Here is a 6,000-nt window from a genome sequence, read left to right on the forward strand (position 1 = left end):
GACCCGAATTCCACATCTATTCAGTATTATCAACCCCTAAGCCGATAATAGATGATAATCAGATAAGTCCCCCCTAACCTTAGACAAATTCTTGATTCTTGGTCTCTCCCTCTACCCTTCTCCTTCACGTTCCTCATTCCTCAGACTTCTGTTCTTTCACGTTCTTTCTTTCTTCTCAATTCCAATTATTTTATGAAAATAATAATAATATTAGTAAAGGGCCTTCCTATATCACACACCCCCTTTTACTATTTCTCACATGGCCCAAATGTCATAAACCATTATTTATTTATTATTTTTCACAAAATCCTTAATAAATCTAATTATTAATTCAATATTCTTGATTAAATTAATATTAAAATTATACGGGCGTTACATTAGCCATATTGGTTTCATTGATCACGGTTCTGGCCATTTCTTGTAGAGTCCTATTCTTTCGCTCTACAACTCCATTTTGCTGTGGAGTTCTAGGACAAGAGAAATCATGGGCAATACCATTTTCTTTGAAGAACTCCTCAAAGAATTTGTTCTCAAATTCGCCACCATGATCACTTCTAACCTTTATGATCTTGCACTCCTTCTCAGATTGGATCTGAGTGCAGAATTCAACGAACACTGAATGAGACTCATCCTTGTGTTTTAAGAACTTTACCCATGTCCAGCGGCTATAATCATCAACGATGACTAATCCATATTTCTTCCCTCTGACAGATGCTGTTTTGACTGGGCCAAACAGATCAATATGCAAGAGTTCTAACGGCCTTGAGGTAGACACAACATTCTTAGACTTGAATGCAGGTTTGGAGAACTTGCCCTTCTGACATGCTTCACAAAGAGCATCTGATTTGTATTTCAGATTTGGGAGTCCTCTGACCACATTTAGTTTGTTAATCTGAGAAATCTTTCTCAAACTAGCATGTCCTAATCTTCTGTGCCAGACCCATTGCTCCTCAGAAACGGACATAAGACAAGTCACCTTCTGCTTCTCAAGATCTGAAAGATCAATCTTATAAATGTTGTTCTTTCTCTTGCCTGTAAATAGGATTGAGCCATCCTTCTGACTTACAGCCTTGCAAGACTTTTGATTGAAGATTATATCATACCCATTGTCACTTAATTGACTTATGAACAATAAGTTATGCGTTAATCCTTCTACAAGAAGTACATTAGTTATGGAAGGAGAGTTACCAAGACTTATGGTTCCAGAGCCAATGATTTTGCCCTTCTGATCTCCTCCAAACTTGACTTATCCACCTGGTTTAAGCACCAAGTCTTGGAATGTAGACCTTATTCCCGTTATGTGTCGCGAGCACCCAGAGTCCAGGTACCATGACATTTTGCTTTTTGTCCTCTTTGCCGCCAAGGATATCTGCAACAGAAATTGTCTTCTCCTTAGGTACCCACAATTTCTTGGGTCCTTTCTTGTTAGTTCTCCTCAAGTTCTGATTGAACTTGGGTTTAGCATAATATTTAACAGGAGGAACATCATGATATTCTTCAGGTTTGTCAGCATGATATTTCTTAGGATGTGTCACATGCTTCTTGGTGTGAACAGTGTTAAAACTCTGTGCATGTGAAGTGAGCCTAATATCATGTGCATGGCCATATTTGAACTGATCATACAATGGCTTGTATGTGATCTTCAGTTCATCAATAGGTTCAAATTTATGTGAGGTATCACCCTCATATCCAAAACCAAACCTTTTGTTTCCAGAAACACCATATATCATAGAAGCAAGATGACTTCTGCCAATACTTCTAGATAAGAACTTTCTGAAGCTCGAGTCATATTCTTTCAGAATATGATTGAGACTCAGAATGGATTTTTCTGTTTCAGAAGGAGATCCACTATCTTTGGATAGATTTAAAACTTTTTCCTTCAGTTCAGAATTTTCCACTTCCAGTTTCTTAGTCTCAAATTCAAACTGCTTCTTCAGCTTTTTGTATTTGATACTAAGATGAGCCTTGAGTTCCAGAAGTTCTGTTAAACTGGAAACTAACTCTTCTCTAGATAGTTCAGAAAATACCTCTTCAGAATCTGATTCTGATGTAGATTCTGATCCATCATCTTCTGTAGCCATCAGCGCGAAGTTGGCTTGCTCTCCTTCAGAGTCTGATTCTGGTTCTGATTCCGAATCATCCCATGTTGCCATAAGACCTTTCTTCTTATGAAACTTCTTCTTGGGATTCTCCTTCTGAAATTTTGGACATTCATTCTTGAAGTGTCCAGGCTCATTGCACTCATAGCAGACAGCCTTCTTCTTGTCAGATCTTCTGTCACCAGAAGATTCTCCTCGTTCAAATCTCTTTGAACTTCTGAAGCCTCTGAACTTTCTTTGCTTTCTCTTCCAGAGTTGGTTTACCCTTCTGGAGATCATGGACAGTTCATCTTCTTCTTCAGATTCTGATTCTTCAGGATCTTCTTCTCTAGCCTGAAAAGCGTTAGTACATTTTTTAACATTTGATTTTAACGCAATAGACTTACCTTTCTTCTGAGGCTCGTTTGCATCCAGCTCTATTTCATGGCTTCTCAAGGCACTGATATGCTCTTCCAAAGAAACTTCATTCAGATTCTTTGCAATCTTGAATGCTGTTACCATTGGACCCCATCTTCTGGGTAAGCTTTTGATAATCTTCTTTACATGATCAGCCTTGGTGTAGCCTTTATCCAGAACTCTTAATCCAGTAGTTAGCGTTTGAAATCTTGAGAACATCTTCTCAATGTTTTCATCATCCTCCATCTTGAAGGCTTCATATCTCTGGATTAGAGCAAGAGCTTTAGTCTCCTTGACTTGAGCATTTCCCTCATGGGTCATTTTCAATGACTCATATATATCATAGGCCGTTTCCCTGTTAGATATCTTCTCATACTCAGCATGAGAGATAGCATTCAGCAAAACAGTTCTACATTTATGATGATTCTTGAAAAGCTTCTTCTGATCATCATTCATTTCTCGCCTTGTAAGCCTTACGCCACTAGCTTTCACTTGATGTTTGTAACCATCCATCAGAAGATCCCATAGTTCACCATCTAGACCAAGAAAGTAACTTTCCAGTTTATCTTTCCAATATTCAAAGTTTTCACCATCAAATACCGGTGGTCTAGTATAACCATTGTATTTCTCAGCAGAGCCAGATGTAGATGCAGGTGGGTCTGTTGGAATTTCACCAGCCATCTTTTACTAAAGCGTTTTTCTATTCCTGAATCTTTTCTAAACACGGTTAAGTGCTTGCACCTTAGAACCGGCGCTCTGATACCAATTGAAGGATAGAAAAACACTTAGAAAGGGGTGGTTTGAATAAGGGTAGTCTAATAACTTGAACGATAAAAACAATTTGCACAGTTATTTTTATCCTGGATCATTGTTAACTAAACTACTGCAGTCCACCCCCACAGAGTGATTTACCTCACCTGAGGATTTAATCCACTAATCGCAACAGATTACAATGGTTTTCCACTTAGTCCGCAACTAAGTCTTCTAGAGTATCCTGATCACAACTTGATCACTCCAGGAACTATTGCTTAGACACAAGCTAAGACTTTATAGAGTATCCTGACCACCACGTGATCACTCTAGTTACAACTGCTTAGACACAAGCTAAGACTTCCTAGAGTATCCTGATCAACACTTGATCACTCTAGTTACTTACAAATTAATGTAATCAATTCTAAGAGTATTACAATGCTTCTGAAAAGCTATAATCACAACAGTGATATTTCTCTTAAAGTTTAAGCTTAATCTCACTAATATATTACAACAGCAATGTAGTGAGCTTTGATGAAGATGAAGTTTCTGAGCTTTGGGTTGAACAGCGTTTCAGCAAGTTTTTCAGGATAAGTACGTTCACAATTGGTTAACCTTGCTTCTCATCAGAACTTCATATTTATAGGCACTTGAGAAGATGACTGTTGGGAGCATTTAATGCTTTGCGTATTCTGTACAGCATTGCATTTAATGTTTCACGCTTTTGTCAACTACCTCGAGCCTTGTTCACGCTGTGTCTACTGACGTTGCCTTTAATAGCTACTAACGTTCCTTTTGTCAGTCAGCGTAGCCTGCCATCTTGTACTTGCTTCTGATCTGATGTTTGTGTATACGACGTTTGAATATCATCAGAGTCAAACAGCTTGGTGCAAAGCATCTTCTTGTCTTCTGACCTTGAAGTGCTTCTGAGCGTAATAGCATGAGAACTTCAGTGCTTCTGCTTCTGATCTCAAGTTCTTCTGATGCTTCCATAGACCCATGTTCTGATTCTGCTTTGACCATCTTCTGATGTCTTGCCAAACCATGTTCTGATGTTGCATGCTGAACCTTCTGAGTCAAAGCTTCTCAGCGCTGATTTGTGCATACTCTTTATATATTTCCTGAAAGGGAAATTGCAATGTATTAGAGTACCACATTATCTCACACAAAATTCATATCCTTGTTATCATCAAAACTAAGAATATTGATCAGAACATATCTTGTTCTAACACTTTATAAGCCACTTTGGAACATACTTTTCATTTGGAGATTTTATCTTGATGATATTCCCTTTGACAAAAAACTTCCTTTGGTTGACTTTTGAAAAGGATCTATAATCTTTTGTATCATATCTCCCAAATGAAGCATTTTTGGCCTTGGCTTGTGAGAGATAAAGTTATAGAGAATCCAATTTCCATCCAAATAAGCTTTGAGTGAGAAATTTCTAATGTTCCATGTGAAAGTTATGGCCAGTCAAAGTTGAGTTGACTTTCTCCTATAAAAAACCCTAATTTGAACCTTTTGAATTTGTTCATTTCTGAGTTTTTATTGATGAATCATGATCAACCCTTGATCAAATGATGGATATAACCTCCAATACTTGATGTTGACCAAGAGTCAAGAGCTTTGACTGTATTTTGACCATAGTTGACTTTTAGGTCAACCTAGTCGACTGTGGGTCATTTGAGTCATTGAATGAGCAAACCTTGGGATTGGACCTTGACTTTTGACATGGAGGTGTATTGAAGCATAATGAGTCATAGGAACTTCATTGGAGATCTTATTTTGTCAATATTCCTTAAGAGGGTACAAAATCCTAGTTTAGGAGATCCTTGCTTAGGAGAGTGCCTTGATAAAACCCTTCGGCTTTGAGTCATTGAGGATGGAATGTGGAAGGCAAATTTTGGGATATGACAGCTGCCCTATTTAATTACCTTGGATTGAATGGCGTGAGATTACGCAGTCCTCACGTCTTTCGGATCGAAGAGTTATTAAATAATGGAAGACCCCTTGAATTTGCCTTGTACCCGGTAGTGAAGAAAGGAATTGCCTTGCTAACGCCTGAGGCTTACATAGCGAGGACTCGTAGTTTGCTGTGCAGAAGATAGTTAACCTGCTATGATGCTAGCAAGGGTTTGTAGTTTGTAGGTAACCCACTTACTATAGTTCTAGTAAGTCGTCGCAGTTGGTATACCCACTCACTATCGTAGTTTCAGTAAGTTTATCCTAGATGGTATGACCCACTTACTATAGCTCCAGTAAGTCGTTGCAGTTAGCCATACCTACTTACTATCGTAGTTTCAGTAAGTTTATAGTAGATGGTATGACCCACTTACTATGGTTCTAGTAAGTCGTCGCAGTTAGCCATACGTACTTAGTATCGTAGTTTGAGTAAGTTTATCGTAGATGGTATGACCCACTTACTATAGTTCTAGTAAGTCGTCGCAGTTAGCCATACCTACTTACTATCGTAGTTGGAGTAAGTTTATCGTAGATGGTATGACCCACTTACTATAGTTCTAGTAAGTCATCGCAGTTAGCCATACCTACTTACCATCGTAGTTTGAGTAAGTTTATCGTAGATGGTATGACCCACTTACTATAGCTCTAGTAAGTCGTCGCAGTTAGCCATACCTATCTACATCAAAGACGTCATACCCTTCTACTGCCTTTAGCTTTTCTTCCAGCGCCTTGATTTGTCCGTTATTCCTAGAATTCTCTTCGGAGTCAGGGTGAGCTTGCTTATATTGAGGCG

This window comes from Vicia villosa, linkage group LG3 (genome assembly GCF_029867415.1).
Source record: "Vicia villosa cultivar HV-30 ecotype Madison, WI linkage group LG3, Vvil1.0, whole genome shotgun sequence".
NCBI lineage: Eukaryota > Viridiplantae > Streptophyta > Magnoliopsida > Fabales > Fabaceae > Vicia > Vicia villosa.